The following is a 16,050-nucleotide window of genomic DNA, read 5'->3' as shown; positions in this document are numbered from 1 at the left end:
GTGTCATGTTCAAGAGCGACTTGCTACCAACAAAGTTTCTTCAATTTTTCTTCCCAATTTTCCCCAGTCATTGCTGACCAGTACCTCTTTATTTTTGTCAAGTTTGAGGAGGATAACATATGCTTGTTCTATAATATGCCCTTCGGGCAAACCCATCGCTATGTTTTAACGAGCCTAGTGATAGTGAAACGCGTTCTCGTTTATAGACAAGTTTGTCACTATTACACTTTTAACGAGTTTAACGACAAAGATAACTCGGTCCTTTTCAATTTTAGATAGTCTAAAAAGGAACATAAAGGTAACTCCAAAATTCCTTTTTCGTCATTTAGTCCCTTAAGTCTGAAAAAGTATAAAACAATACAGAAGGGATGAATTTTCAATACTTTTAACGAGCCGAGCAAAACAAGCGCTCGATCTTTTTGTGTAATAATCTCTCAGGTCCAAAAAGATTAAAATTTAGAGGAGAGATAACACTTCCGGTCCCTTTAATGAGTTGGAGAGGTCAATGGCTCGGCAATATTTTCATATTTTATGAGTCAGTTGAAAAGAGCTTAAAGGAGACTCGTCTTTTGAGGAATGAGTGATAAAATGGGTAGCAACTGATTCCAGGTAAGGTTTGGAATTTTCCAATCACGGCAGTGTTACAAGGATGGCTAGTGAGATCACTCTTCGCAGCTGTTCCTCAAAATGGGTAAACAATCAAATGGAGGTGAATGATCGGCCAATGCAAAAGTGGAGGTGATGGTGCAAACACGACCAAGGCTTTAATGGTTGAAGTACTACATTCACGATGGTTATTTACCGGTGAATAGTTCATTTTTTAATGAGCTTAAATGCGGGGGGAAACATTTGCTTATGTCTTATGTTTATTTTTTAACGAGCTTGAACTATGTGCTAAAACTACTCCATTGATCCAGTCGTGTGATAAGAATGTCTCATATAAAAACAACAACTTTTAGATTTTTGCCCCACATCATTTCTTTATGCAAGTTAGGAAACGACCAATCCAAAAAACAGATAAATGATCACTCTTTACTTGCACTCCAAAAGGTTTGCATGCCCCCAGGTATAAAACAGAGTTTCAAGGTTACCCCTTCTTTCTTCTATTAAAACATTTGTTTTATCGGGAGAGGCCTACCTCTTATAGGTTACTAAAGATTGTTCTGTTTACGGCGTAAACAAAACACCTCTTCAGCGATGTCTACCGAGATAAACAAAGGTGAGCGACGATGCCCATCAACTCACATAACTTTGATAAGAGGATCTTATTCCAGTCCAACTCCCTCTTCCAATCACGGACGGGAGTGCGGAGGTCATATACTCTCGCGGAAACCTACCCTATACCCGAAGTTTTCCTGCCAAAGAAGACCAGGGTGCATGCCCCATGGGTTTCAGTCATGTCCCCCAAATCACTCGTGCTCATCGGGTGGGAGGACTGGGGATTGAGACATTTCTTACATGAAAAGACCATTTAGGGATGGTATATGACTATTTGCTATGTGTGAACTGGGGAATGAAAGCTGGCCTACGAGCTTGACCACTCTTCCTTCGTGCGGAAAATAAATTACTCTAAAGAGTGAGGAGACAATTGCTCCCATGCAATAAATATAGTCTCGTCCAAGGAGTAGATTGTAATCCAGGGGTCCTTGAACTACCATCACGTTCATGTGAACGGTTTTCCCTCTCAATGTTATGGGCACATTGGGAAGGATCCCTAACGGTCGACTGGTTCCTTTATCAAAGCCTGCTAGATTTCTCATCTCAGGCAAAAGTGATGGCGAACCAAGCACTTTCCAAGCAGTTGAGGAAAGGATACTCACAGAAGCCCCTTCATCTATGATGGTACCAGCCATAACCATTCTATATATTTGAACAATGATTCGGAATGGTATACTAGCTAGTAAACGAGGTCTGCCTAGTTGATTCCAGTCGAAGGAGACAACTAGGTTGCTTGGAGGTGGGACCGAATAAACGGCTGGGTACAACTCTGATGAACTTCCTTCCTGCGGTAAAGGAACGGGTAAATTGCCCCCATGTTCGTTGGAGTCTGTGCTTATGAAAAGAATTTGGACGGTTTCATCCTTGTTCTTTTCGGTGACTGTATCTTCTGAAGATGGAACCTCTGAAGGCAAGACTGGGTCAACTGCCACCTCGTCCTTTTGACTTTCGTCTGGTATGGGTTCAGATGGTTTGTCGTCAATGATAGATGCTTCAGCCGACCACTTGAGCGGGCCAGCTGGATTTTCAACTAGTGACAGACTCGGCAAGAGTTTTTTATATCCAGGAGGAAGTCGTAACGGTGAAACCAGACGATCGTCCAAAACTCTTTTAGCCTCGTCTAAGAAGGGACAATGGTGGACGGCATGATCACCTTCACACAGTTTACAAGGAAACCTATATTTTCCTTTTTGTCCTGGGGCTTCACTTTCACTAGTTGACGGTGTGTTTTCAACATGATCATCAGAGGTTGACGACACGGGTTGTGCAAATGAGGAGACTAGTCCCTTAAGATCCAAGGGATACAAGGACAATCTCTATGATAGTGGTCTCCTTTGCAAATGACACATGGCGATTTAGGCCTGGTCTGTGCAGTGTGTGGATTTTCGCTAGATGACACTCGTTTGCCCCCATTTGCTTTTGGCTCCTTCTTCTTCTTCTCTTTCTTCTTCTTTTCCTTCTTCTTCTCAGGTACTTGACTTTTGGCTTTACCAGCCCCATCAAGCGAAGAGGAAGGAGGAGAGGAAGAATTAGAGGAAGTAGAAGGTTGGTGGGTAACTCTGGACTCGTCTAGTTGCTGATTCGATTGTTTAGGAATTATGGTGTTCTGACGACAGAGGTTGAGAAGAGCCATACAGGCAAGCCGATTGTCAGTCCTGGAAGTGACAATGTGGCCATATGGGGTGCACCAACATCTCCCCAAGAGGAGAAGAGACTAGGATTTCCTCCAAGGGGAATTCCTTGGTTGGCAGATTTCATTTTCTCAACCCAAGATCAACGTAGGAAAGGGGTAATGAGTATTCGATTTAAAATAAATTTTAGACGCTTTGACACAACTTGTTTTTTCAATTTTTAAGAGTCAAGAAAAAACAAAAGATGACTCTAATCTCCTTCGATTTTTAATGAGCCTGAACTGACAAGTGCTCAGATGGACCTTTTTTGTTATGGAGTCTGAAAAGGAATGAAAGGGACTGCTCTGGAAATCTAGGTAGAGGGATTACCAAACCAATCGCAAAACTGCAGAATACTTTTTACGGTACGGCAGTCAATCTTCCCGAATGCTGTGTTTAGTGCATTGCGATCGATAGGGCGGCAGACACGGCTTCCTATGGATAAAGGATTAAGCCTATTGGGGTCTCCCAAAATATACTCGACGGTACATGGGAGCACAAGTCCGTACTGGCACTTATCACCTCAAAGTGGAGGAATGACCCAACCATCAGTGAGAACAGCAGTTACCAGGCTTTACGACGCCGGAATACATCTCTAGCCTAGACTTCTAAATGTTGTGCGTTAAGTTCCAAAGCGTTGTTAGATTCATTGAATTTATTTTAAGTTGATCTTGTTTATGAAGTTTTCCTTTCAGGTTCACCACGAGATGTGGATGTAATTCCTAAAATACAATCTAAGATGATAAACAAACTTTTTATCTTCTTTGTGCAATGAAAATCCTAGCTAGTAAGGAAAGAAAGACAAAATCTTTTCACAAAGAGCAAAGATCACACTCTAAATGCACTTTCCTAAATCAAGCCAATCAGACTGTCGATATGCAAATGCACATGCATGTATTTGTTTTTTACTTTCTTAGTATATGAATGCTAAAAAGAAAGTTGATGCACAAATCTGAATTTCTTTTCAAGCGACAAATATCAACAAGTTTCTTTTCGAAATCAAAAATGGAGACAATCACAACACCTTACGATTTTGAAATGAATACTTGTTCTTGACACTAGAAAATTACAAATTTTGACCAAAAACAATAGTAACAGGATAATCGACCATCAACAGCAATAAAACTCTTTCTTATAATTGAAATCGACACTTGCGACAGTTTCAAATCAAAGGATGACAGTACGATTATGCTACTTTTGCAAAGGAGAACTGCAAATGACTCAACAAACACACAAAAACATCTACAGTTCTTTTGTACAAAGGAGGTAGAATAACAACAAGGAAAAGGGGTTTCAAACAGACATATACTGATCACAGGCAACAAAATTCAGGAATAGAACTGGAAAGAATGAATCACAGAAACCAAAACTGTACAGAGCCTAGTCTGATCAGCGCACCTATAACAAAGAGAATTTGAAATGCAGCGCACCTTGTCCACTCGAGAAGTGCGCTGAAGTTCAGATTCTCTGAATAGTACCTGCGCTGGGCCAGAAACGAGATTCTGTTTGGGTTCCGGGTCACAGTTTGCGGTTCAGTTCTTGGGTTTTGGCTGAGCAAAAAGCAATCAGTAATGCAACAATCAGGGGTAGATCTAAGAAGGATCTAAGAGCTATCACAAGGGAAATTAGATAGTTTGTGAATAAGTTGTTTAAATCATAAACAGATCCAGTAGATGGATTGAAGTAGCATTTATCTACTTTGCATTTGTTATGGCAAATGCAGTTCGAATACTACCTGTAAGTTTACGAAACAGACAACAAAGAATGATAAACAAACAAACTAATTCTTCCCCAGTGGAGTCGCCATTTTGTTACAGGGAAAAGTGTCTATATAGAACTGCTCTATCCCACTAAGGTGTGACAGCTGCCTTAGAAACAAATAGAGAAAAGCTACTTTCGTTTTTCCTTTATGAATTATAGATAGAGAGGAACAGAAAGACCAACCTCTGTCTTGTGCTGATCTCCTGATTTGATTCCTCTCTTCTTTGATAGTCTTTATCTACCCGCTCCCTCGCACACCCAGCTTCACAAAGTACCTGTAAGACCATAGTAGCATAGCACTATACAAAGACATGGATCTATAATCATAAACAATATAGGATTAGATGTAAATTGACCATGCAAATGTAGCAAACATCAATGACACAAAAGCATGGAGGAAATCTTGAATAGCTTTTATTGATAAACAAGAAAAAGCCAAGAGGAGTTACAAACAGTTGTTCTGACCCAACATCAACCTATCAAGAAGGAAGCCCCTCTTCACCTCATACAAAGCTTTGATCACCCAAGAATCTCATGTTTGTCTCAAGAAACCAACAACAATTCCTTACAATATGCAAAATTCCAGCCTCTGGATCTCTGGGATGAGGGATCCATATATAGATATCTGTAATGGAGATGAGTCAGCTTATGATTTGATTAGTGTCTTCCCTCTGATAGTTCTTTCTTCCACTTGGAGATTGATGATCTCTTACCCATCCTTGGTCGAATTCAGAGGCAAGTGTCACAGGAGAAGATTCTGGAAGCTTCCATTTCCCCTCCACCTCGCGGAATGACACTGCCATTTGTCATTTCTTGCCCATCGCACCCCATGTTATAGACATTTTTGTGCCTTACAGCATAGAGCATGAAATGTCAATAATCTGAGGGATCCAAAGTCCCTAAGCATGTTGTTCCTACCCCTAGAGGAACAAGGTCAGCAAACCACAGCACTTCAAATCAGTTCTCCACTGAAAAACACTCAAAAACAGGTCAATTTTGGATCAAAGCAGCTGCTCCACTAAGCATCTGCGCTGAATGTCAGAAGCTCTATGGTGTACCTGCGCTGCATAGCAAGTGCAACAAAGGCTACCTGCGCTGGGCGTACTTTGACATGTGGAGGAATCTTTTCTCAATGTGCCAGTGCCCAGGAAGCTTCCAAAATGACACTTGGATCAGAAGATTCGCCTAATGATGAGTAAAGAGGTTCTAAAACTCCCAGTGGAAGGTAGAAACTCCGAGTGAAGGACTGAAGAACAACTGGAGTTGAAGAGGACAACAAGTCACACATCAAGCTGACTTATCTTCACTCCAAAACTCTATATAAGGATCTCATCCCATGGGATCAAAAAGGCCGGAATTTAGTGCAGAGAATTGTTGTTGGTTTACAGTTGTGAGTATTGGGTGATTGCTTGAGGGAGGTGAAGAGGAGATTTCTTTCCGTCGGGAAGGTGATGCTGGATTGGACCTCTTATGGTTGTATCACCGCCTGAACCTTACTTCCTTATATTAATAAAGCATTTGAGGTTCTTCTATTCGCATGTGTTTCAATGGTGTATTGTCTTACTTGCGTATTTGATTTATGCTAATCCTTGAATCAATTATGAATGCATGCTTCTTGTAGTTTCCTTTTCTCGTCTTGTTTGCAGGATCTCGTGTAGCTGGGCCCGTGAGAAGACTTGAAGCTGGGAGCAAGCGGCAAATAGAGGAGATTGGATCGACCATTTGCGCAAGACATTGGTAAGTGGATCTCTTCCTTTCATCTCTTGCATGTCATAAAGAAGTAACTTTAGATAGCTTTGCTTCAGCTGTTGCTAAGGAACTATCACCCTTAGAGTGGGATAGGGTCATTCCGTGTTGGATACTTTTCCCCACAACAGACTGGCGACTCCGCTGGGGACCGTGTCTTGTTGGTAGCTTGTGTTTCTTGCTATTCATTTCTTAAACAAAGGGAGTACCGAATCGAACTGCATTCGAATCTTTCGAATGCAAAGTAGAGGGCAGCTACTCTAGCTCAGTGCTGGGCATGTTTATGATTTGAAGAGCTGATCCACAAGGACTCCTTTTAGCTCTTTGTGATAGTGTTCATCTTCCTCAATCATCCTCTAGTGTATACTTGACTGATAGCCTCTGATTTGGCCAAAAACCATTGATTTTTGAGCAAACTGTGACCCGGAATCTGAGAGAGACGAGAGTTGTCTCTTCAGTGCAGCTGCAGCAAAGGCTACCTGCGCTGCAACGCAGGTCCCGAAGGGGCTACCTGCGCTGCATATCAGATTGACAGTGAAGTACCTGCACTGATCCAGTTTTGCCTTGTGCAACTGGGGTTCCCCACTGTCTGTTGCCCAGTTTTCAATATTGTTTTTGCAGCCTGTTGTCAACCTGTATACCCAGCTGAAACTACCTTTCTTTGCCTTCATTCCACCTCAGTTGTATGAAGAAACCGTGATTGTTCTTATTGTATTTCTTACTTTCATTCACAGTTTCCCATAGCGAAAGTGAACTAGTCTTGCTATGACCTCTTGGATATAGACCTATGATAAAGTGTCGTTGTGATTCTAAGAGCTAGTTTATTGCTGTTCATAGCTGCTTGAGAATTTGCTTTCGTGATATGGTTCAGATTTCAGTATTTCTTGTGTTGAAACGAGTGAATCTTAAGGTGTTCTTTTGATTATTGGACAAAAACTTGTTTGGTTTCGCTTGAAATTGAATTCAAAATCGTACAACAGCTTTCTTTTTGTAATACATCAACATTAAGGAAGAAGAAAAGAAATACTTGCATTGTGCATGTGCATTTTGACAGTTTGCATGTCGATTTAGGAAAGTTCATCAGTGTGTGCTCTATGATCTGTTTGAAAAGATGATGTCTTTCTTTTCCTTCAGTAGTTAAGATTTTCATAAGTTGAAAGAATTGAAAAAGTTTGCTTATCATTCTTAGACTGCATTTAGGAGTTGTATCATACATCACGTGGTGATCCATAAAGGCAAACTGCTAAGCAAGATCAACCTAAAAAGAACTGAATTTATCTAACAATGCTTTGAAACATAACGAAACACAGTAGAGGTCTAGGTAGAGACGTGAACCGGCGTCGTTAAACATAGTGACTGTCGATCTCTACGAAGGTGGGTGATTCCTCCTGAGGGACGATAGCACTAATACGGATTTGTGCCCCCGCATACCGTCGCGTATATTGGGGGACCCCTATAGGAACAAAGCCTTTATCCATAGGAAGCCGTGTCGACCGCCCTACTGATCGCGATGCAGTGAACACAGCATTCACAAAGATCGACCACTCGTACCGTAAAACGTATTCTGTGGTTTCGCGAAAGGTTTGGCACACCCTCTGCCTAGAACTCCAGAGTAGTTTCTTTTGGCCTTTTTCAAACTCTATAACTGAAAAAGTCCATCCGAGCATTTGTCACTTCGGGCTCGTTAATACATCGAAGGAGACTAGAGTCATCTTTAGCTTTTTCTCGACTCTTAAAACATGAAAAAGCAAGTTGTGTCTTAAAAAGCGTCTAAAATTAATTCAATTCGAAAACACATTTACCCTGTGCATTGTTGGTTGATCAAGTAATCCGCAACCGTGGAAGAAAGTCAATCGATGAACCGTCGTTCGCGGAGGCGTACGAGTCAACCGTCTTTGTCCCCGGAATCGAAAACCACCCGGGCAAAGCGATCTCGTTCAACTGGTTCCAAATCTCCTGTCAAAGTTAGAACAAGTGTTCCGACGACATCTGAGGTTCCAGTTACTCCAAACATTTCTGGAAACCCTGCCCCTATTGAAGAAGTTCAACAGCCCCAGAAGGACAGTAACACTGATCCTAGTCTGAGAGCAAATACTTGTGTTACTGAATCAATTCCATCAGTGATCGGTTCAGAGAGTCTTGCTCCTCAAACATCTGTCGTTGTCGAAACAACCCCTTCTTCGGCACCAGAAATATTCTACGGACCTGACGGTCTTCCTCTTCCACCCGGTCTGATCGCAATAGAAGAAATTGTAGAAGATCCGCAAGCAACTACTCCAACACATTTTGGAGCAGGGATCACTCTACTTCCTACTGCATTAGAAGCTAGCCTATCACCCGGAGAAGTTTCTGAAGAATCACTAAGCAATCTACTGGATAGACTCAAAATGTCTGAACAACCGTCAACATCTAGGACTGTGCCAAATGACACAGCGACGGCAGAACCCCCTGCAGTCATTCCGACAATGTTCGCCGGCATACCATCTGTCCCTAACTCTCAACAGCTGGAGGGGGTCCCTTCGGGAGCCATGACGACAGTATGGTCTGTTCCTGTTTGTTCTCCCGGGATAATACCCAGTAACTCCTATGTTGGAACTCAACAAATTGATCCTTTCGGAAATCAGTTTGGGCAATCCGGTCCTCGAGGTGTAATAAATCCCCTCGGTTCCGAACCACCACCGTATGGGGGGCAATATGCCTTTTCGTTACCCCCTCTGGGAGGTTACCCATACGGGAGTTCACAACCATATTCAGGTTATACTGGAATAACTACAAGTGGTTGGATACCTATGCTACCCCAGCAACCAAGAGTTGTGTCTTCTATGCAACAACAAATGCCTGTGACGAACATCCTGACGACACCAGCGATTGTAACCGTGTCGCAAGTTCAAACGATGCCTGTTGTATGTCAACCTCAGTTTCCTCAAGTTGTAATGCAACAGCCCCTTGACCCTGCGACTCAACCACAATCGCCGGCTGGCGGGGCGGCTCAAGCACAAACGGGTACCATTACCCCTCATCTTGGCCCAGTGGTAAGAATCGCACAACAACCAATGGTATCACAACCATGGTTGGTGCAGTATCAACAACCGCAGTTCCAGCAAGTGTACCAAGGTACCGAGCAACAGATTTTTGCGAATAATGGACAACCGTACATACAAAACGGTCTAAACCAACCACTTTATAGTGGGATAGTCCACCAACCGTATCAATCATACCAGCATCAAATACATTATGCCGGTATGCAAAGACCAACTGCTCAGGCGATCCCTTCGTATCCTAGGTACGCTTCGCCTAATCTGAGTCAACAGCTGCCATTCGTGGCAACTCTAGAGTTACCCGATTTACATCGGTTGACAAACGATCCGATTGCTTATGCCCCTTGGTGGCCAGCGATTCCTCACGAACTTCCCTCGGACATTCCTAAATTCAATGGAAATCCAGGTGAAGACCCGTCGAATCACGTCATGACTTTTCATCTGTGGTGTTCATCGAACACTCTGAATGATGATTCGATAAGACTTCGCCTCTTCCAGAGGACATTGACAGGTCCGGCGGCTAAATGGTATATAGAATTGCTGAGAGCCTCTTTCGACAATTTCAGCTCCTTAGCCACGACTTTCTTAACCCATTTTCAATTACCAATTAGGTATGAAACAGGAACCGAGATACTGACCAACTTCAAACAAACGACAGCTACTCACATATCGGATCATATACATGAGTGGCGTCGCCGTCGTAGGATGGTGAAAACATACGTTCCTGATCAGCTATTAGCTGAATGGTTTATAAAGTCATTACTTCCGGCTATAACGGAGGATGTGGCCAAGGGGGGAGTTGTAACAGAAGAGCAAGTCATCGCTCGTGCTCAATATTTAGACTTAGTATATACTCAGTCTGGCACGCTCTACGACAAAATATCGGATGCCACTAGACCTGAATTTTCAATTCCTCCCCCTCCTAAATCGAATATTGACTCTCATACCAGAGATGGCGTGATTGGCACTGCAAGCGCGAAGTCGAAAAAGGCTTCACCTCAGAAAGCCCGTAAGACTTCAGATCGAAATGCCCATGAAGAGATTCTTGCTTCGGAAGTAAATGCCATATCAGCAGATAAAGGCAAAGAAACCAATCAACCAGGAAGCAAGAAGAAGCAAAACAAAGGGAAGAAGAAGCAACAGGATGATCCGTCACCTGAAAAAACTTCTTCGAACTCTCCTGAGAAAGGGAAAAAGAAATGGTCCTGTTCGATATGTGACGAAGATCACAAGACAACAGAATGTCCATACAAAGCTGAACTCAAGAGATTCTTTAAGAGTCCAAAGAACCCAGCGGTATTGATTGATCCTTTTCCCAAACCAGGTCAAAATATGGTTGATAGTGGAAATTCTTCCCCGTCGCAAGTGCTAATGTTATCGATCTCCAAGCAGCAAAATGATGCTTTGATTTCGACAAGGAACAAAGATTACGGAAATCCGCAACTGTCAAACGAAAAAGGTAAAGATCAACCTAGTAGTTCGACAACAACTTCGACAGAAGTTGTCCCACCCATAATGCCAGAATTAACGATAAAACCACCTAAGGGTGTAGTACACAAGTCGACTTTTAATCCTCGTGCCAGAGCGGCACAGCATTATAACATGGTAGAAGATTTGGCTCAATCGCCATCCGCTATGTCGACTCTAGAAGTACTACAAAATTGTCCATCCCAAAGGCAGGCATTGTTATCGGAAATAGGGGGGGTTGATCCTAAGGATTCCAATCTTGTGTCCTTTGATCACAAAGGGTATGACCCTCAGTTACCAGCTCAGCTAGCTTTCCTTATTCAAGTGAAGGCCCTCAACAAAACTGTTCACAGAACAATTATTGACGAGGGGGCATCGACATGTATTATGTCGATGAGTTGCTGGAAAACGTTAGGGTCACCAACCTTGTCGAGATCTTCGACAACACTAAAGGCTTTCGACGGTAGGACATATACCCCTTACGGTATCCTAAGTAACTTGAAAGTTGAACTAGGTGGAAAAACAGTAGAAATTGATGTTGAAGTCATAGATGGAAATCTGGATTACAACATCCTACTGGGAAGACCATGGATTTATGCCATGGCAGCTGTCGTGTCGACTTATTTTAGGAAGATCGCATTCCCGTTTGAAGGAGGGATTACGGTCGTCGACCAACAGAACTTCCTCCTTAATGGTTCACAAGTTACGGGAAGCATTCCCATGATCCATGAAAGCGACCATTCCATTCAAGATATAGGAGTAGGCCTGTTGAAAGACCCCACGATGATGGGGACTTTCTCACTACCAAATCATACGTACATAGGAAATGTACCATTGGTGGCTACCTGCAACATGATATCTTCCACGAAGGTTGCAAAAGACAAAGTCATCATGGATCGGGCAATGGTCTTGCACCCGAGCCCAATTGAAATATTGTAGCAATCAATGTTTCAGGCATGGGAGGCGAGCCCAAATCAATGCTCGTCAAGCGTTTGGGTAGATAGGTCAGGAGAATGTGGTACCCCTTTGGATCCTTGGTCACGAGTGCATGCAAGTGACGAAGGAATCCTGCAATCAATGTTGATTGAGGGGGCACCATGGGATGATAACCACCATCATTCCCTTCCAAAGGAAGATACTCAAGGCGACCTGTATCACCCTTCAGTATTTGAATTCCTAACGAATACTGTAAATACGGTGGACTCCGAGAGAAACCTATCCAATATAGAAGAAACTATAGCCATAAATATCTCGACCAAAACAGACATTGTAGAGAATATTTATGTCGGCAAAGGTTGTTCCCCTTCAGAACAAGAAATATATAAAGCTCTTTTCCGCGAATTTAGAGATGTCTTTGCTTGGTCATATGATGAAATGCCAGGCATTGACTCGAGTATCGTTGAACATGAAATTAAGATGTATCCTGATGTCAAACCAGTAAGACAACGGCTTCGGCAGATGCACCCCAAGAAAGCCGCTGCCATTAAGGCAGAAGTTGAGAAGCTTCTCCATGCTGGTTTCATCTACCCGGTTCCTCTAACCGATTGGGTATCGAATATTGTCCCTGTTATAAAAAAACAGGGAACAATACGAGTGTGCGTCGATTATAGGGATGTAAATCAAGCTTGTCCAAAGGACAACTACCCTACACCCTTCATCGACCAGATAATTGATGAATGCGCCGGATGTGAAATCTTTTCGTTTATGGACGGATTTTCCGGGTATAATCAGATTAATATCCGCCCGCAGGACCAGTCAAAGACTGCATTTATTTGTCTATGGGGCACATTCGCTTATCGAAAATTACCCTTTGGTTTAAAGAACGCAGGGGCGACGTTTCAGAGAGCAATGAATTATGCTTTCCATGACATCAAGAACATCGTTCAACCTTATCTCGACGATCTTCCAGCTCATTCGCAAAAGCGGACTGATCATCCGCAGCATTTAAGAGCAATATTTCTACGATGCCGACACTACAAGATAAGACTCAATCCGCACAAATGTGTGTTTTGCGTCGGTTCTGGTCGTTTACTTGGCTTTATAGTCTCCAAGGATGGGATTCGTCTCGACCCTTGCAAGGTGCAGGCAATCATTAATTTGCCTCCACCTTCGAACTTGCTTCAGATTCAGAAACTCCAAGGGAAAGCAAACTTTCTGAGGAGGTTCATTCCAAATTACGCAGAACTTGCTAAAGGTTATACCCGTCTCCTGAAAAAGGATGTACCTTTCGTCTGGGACCAGGTTACACAAGCTTCCTTTGATGCTTTGAAAGAAGCGCTAGTCAAAGCATCATTAATGTACGCCCCAGACTATCTAAGGGACTTTAACCTGTATCTGGCTGCAGCAGATACGACCATAGCAATGGTTTTAGTACAAGAAGTCGATGGAATTGAACACCCTATATATTATTTAAGTAAAAACTTAAATGATACAGAAAGTAGATATTCTCATGTTGAAAAGCTAGCATTGGCGGCTGTTCAAGTGATACAAAGATTTCGGCACTATGTCCTCTTTAGGAAGACCACCGTATTGTCAGATTGCAACCCCATGACTTATATACTGTCGCGACAGTTGCTTGGGGGAAAATATTCAAAGTGGATAGCTATCCTTCAAGAGTTTGATCTGGAATTTGTGAAATCCAAATCAAAGAAAGCTTTAGTTTTCGCAGAATTATTATGCGATCTCCCATCATCGTCCAACGATGAAACGTCCAAAGAATCAATCATGGACGAAAGTTTGTTTCTGATATCAGCAAGTGACGAGTGGTATGGAGATATAATAGTTTATCTCCAAACCCAAAAGTTTCGGCCAGACACCTCTCACTCAGAACAAAAACGCATTCGATACCAAGCAAAAGACTACATGATCGTCGGTGATACGCTTTACCGTCGTGGTGTCGATACGGTCCTGAGAAGGTGTCTCACCCATGAGGAGGCCGAAAAAGCCCTGAATGAATGTCATTCAGGCACCTGTGGGGGGCATCAATCTGGATACGCTACAGCACAAAGAATCTTACGAGCAGGATACTTCTGGCCAACCATGTTCAAAGATTGCATAACCGCAGTTAGAAGTTGCCATGCATGTCAGATTTTTGATAGCAAAACCAGAAGACCCCCCGCTCCTTTACAGCCAATAATAGCTGTGGGGCCTTTCGCCAAGTGGGGCATCGATTTCATGCAATGTAACCCCACCTCGACCGAGGGGCATGGGTATATTTTAGTCGCAGTTGACTATTTTACCAAATGGGCCGAGGCGATGCCTACATTGGATAACACTGGTGAAACAGCAGCCCTATTCTTTTTTAATCATGTGGTCGCTAGATTCGACATACCACAGGCCATAGTAACAGATCATGGATCGCATTTTCGCAATCACGTGATGGTTGAATTAACTGCCAAACTAGGATTGTCTCACGACAGCTCTACTCCGTACTATCCGCAAGCTAACGGACAAGTTGAAGCAATCAACAAGGTCCTGAAGCGCATGCTGCAAAGGATGGTTGGGGTTCACAAGAGAAGATGGCATTTGATCCTGTACTCGGATTTGTGGGCCTACCGAACATCGGTAAGGAATGCCACTGGGTTCACACCGTTTCAGCTGGTGTATGGCTTGGAGGCGATCCTACCAATCCAGTGTGAAATTTCGTCCCTTAAACTCGCAATTGATCTCCTCCCCGGAACCTCGGAAGAAGAAGCTCGTTTCTTGGAATTAATCCAGTTGGATGAAACCCGTCGTGATGCCGCCTTGGCCAACGAAGCCCACAAGAAATGAGTCAAAACGCAGTTCGACAAAAATGTCAAACCTCATGTCTTCTCAGAAGGTGATTTGGTCTTGCTTTATGACCAAGAATCCGATAAATTGGGAGCTGGGAAATTTAAGTCCTTATGGATGGGCCCTTATATTGTTAAGAGTGTATTAGCAAAAGGTGCCTACGAGTTGGTAGATTATGACGGAATTCCACTGGCGCAACCCCGCAACGGGTTGTACCTTAAGCGTTACTATGCCTAATAGTAACCTGTATGCTTTTGTTACATTTTTGTTTTCGCTAAAGCGTTTGTTCCGGTTTAAGTAATCTGCTTTTTACACTTATTGCAGATGTCAAATCCATTGGAACCGTGGGTTGGATATGCTGACGGAGCGAGTCATAGTTCGAGGAACCTATCCTCTGCAGCATGGGCCATTTTTGACCCAAGCGGCGAGTTAGTGAGTTTCAGGGGGGTATGTATTGGTCAATCAACAAATAATATCACTGAGTATAGCGCGTTGATAGAGCTCCTATCTGATGCCATCACCCATGGCATACGCCGGCTAGTCGTCAGGCTAGACTCACAGCTCGTGGTACTACAGCTCAATGGTACCTACTCTGTCCGAAATCCAGCTATTTATCGCAAGTTCCTAAGAGTTAAAATCTTGGAAAGACAGTTTGATTTTATCCAATATCAACACATTTCCAGAAACTTAAACACATTAACCGACTCATTAGCAAACTATGTGTTAGATAGACATTTGAAAAATTGATAAAAAGAGAAGCATCATCAATGTTTCATACATGGATCACATAAAAACTGGAATAAACCCCGAAAATCAAAAATATATATAACTGTTTACGGTTTACATATAATGTTCTGTAACCAAGACAAAATCGGTCATACGACCCCAAAACTCAAAAATGGCTGGGGGGCACCCTAGCCTAGTGATGCTCATGATAACATGCCACGGCCTGTGCAATCATGCGCAGAAGACGAGACCATCGTCTAGGAACACCAGCAGTATGTCGCTGCAATCGTAGAGGCAACTCGTCGATCCGTACATCCGGAATCCCAAGGGTAAGACCTTCGACCTGTTCTTGCACAGCTATAAGAGTCTCGGCCAAGTCAAGGTCACGGAGAATAGCTCTCCCAGGAGCCTCCCCTGCTGGGGCAGCGGCCGGAACTCTCGGACGAACTGCTAGACGGACGGGGCCCACATCTGCATGCACACATGAGTTTGATTAGAGTCTTGATAGAGTAAAGCACAAGGACATTATAGATAAAAAACAGTAAACAGTGATAAGGTCAAAATATTTACCAAGATCACCCCACTGCTCGCCATCTGGTAGCACCAAATCCGGATCACCTCGGAAATCCATGCCAATATATGGATACTCGGAA

Source organism: Pinus tabuliformis, chromosome 5_2 (genome assembly GCF_031772625.1).
Source record: "Pinus tabuliformis cultivar Carrire ecotype Pingquan chromosome 5_2, CPIR1, whole genome shotgun sequence".
NCBI classification, from domain to species: Eukaryota; Viridiplantae; Streptophyta; class Pinopsida; order Pinales; family Pinaceae; genus Pinus; species Pinus tabuliformis.
This window is presented reverse-complemented; position numbering follows the sequence as displayed.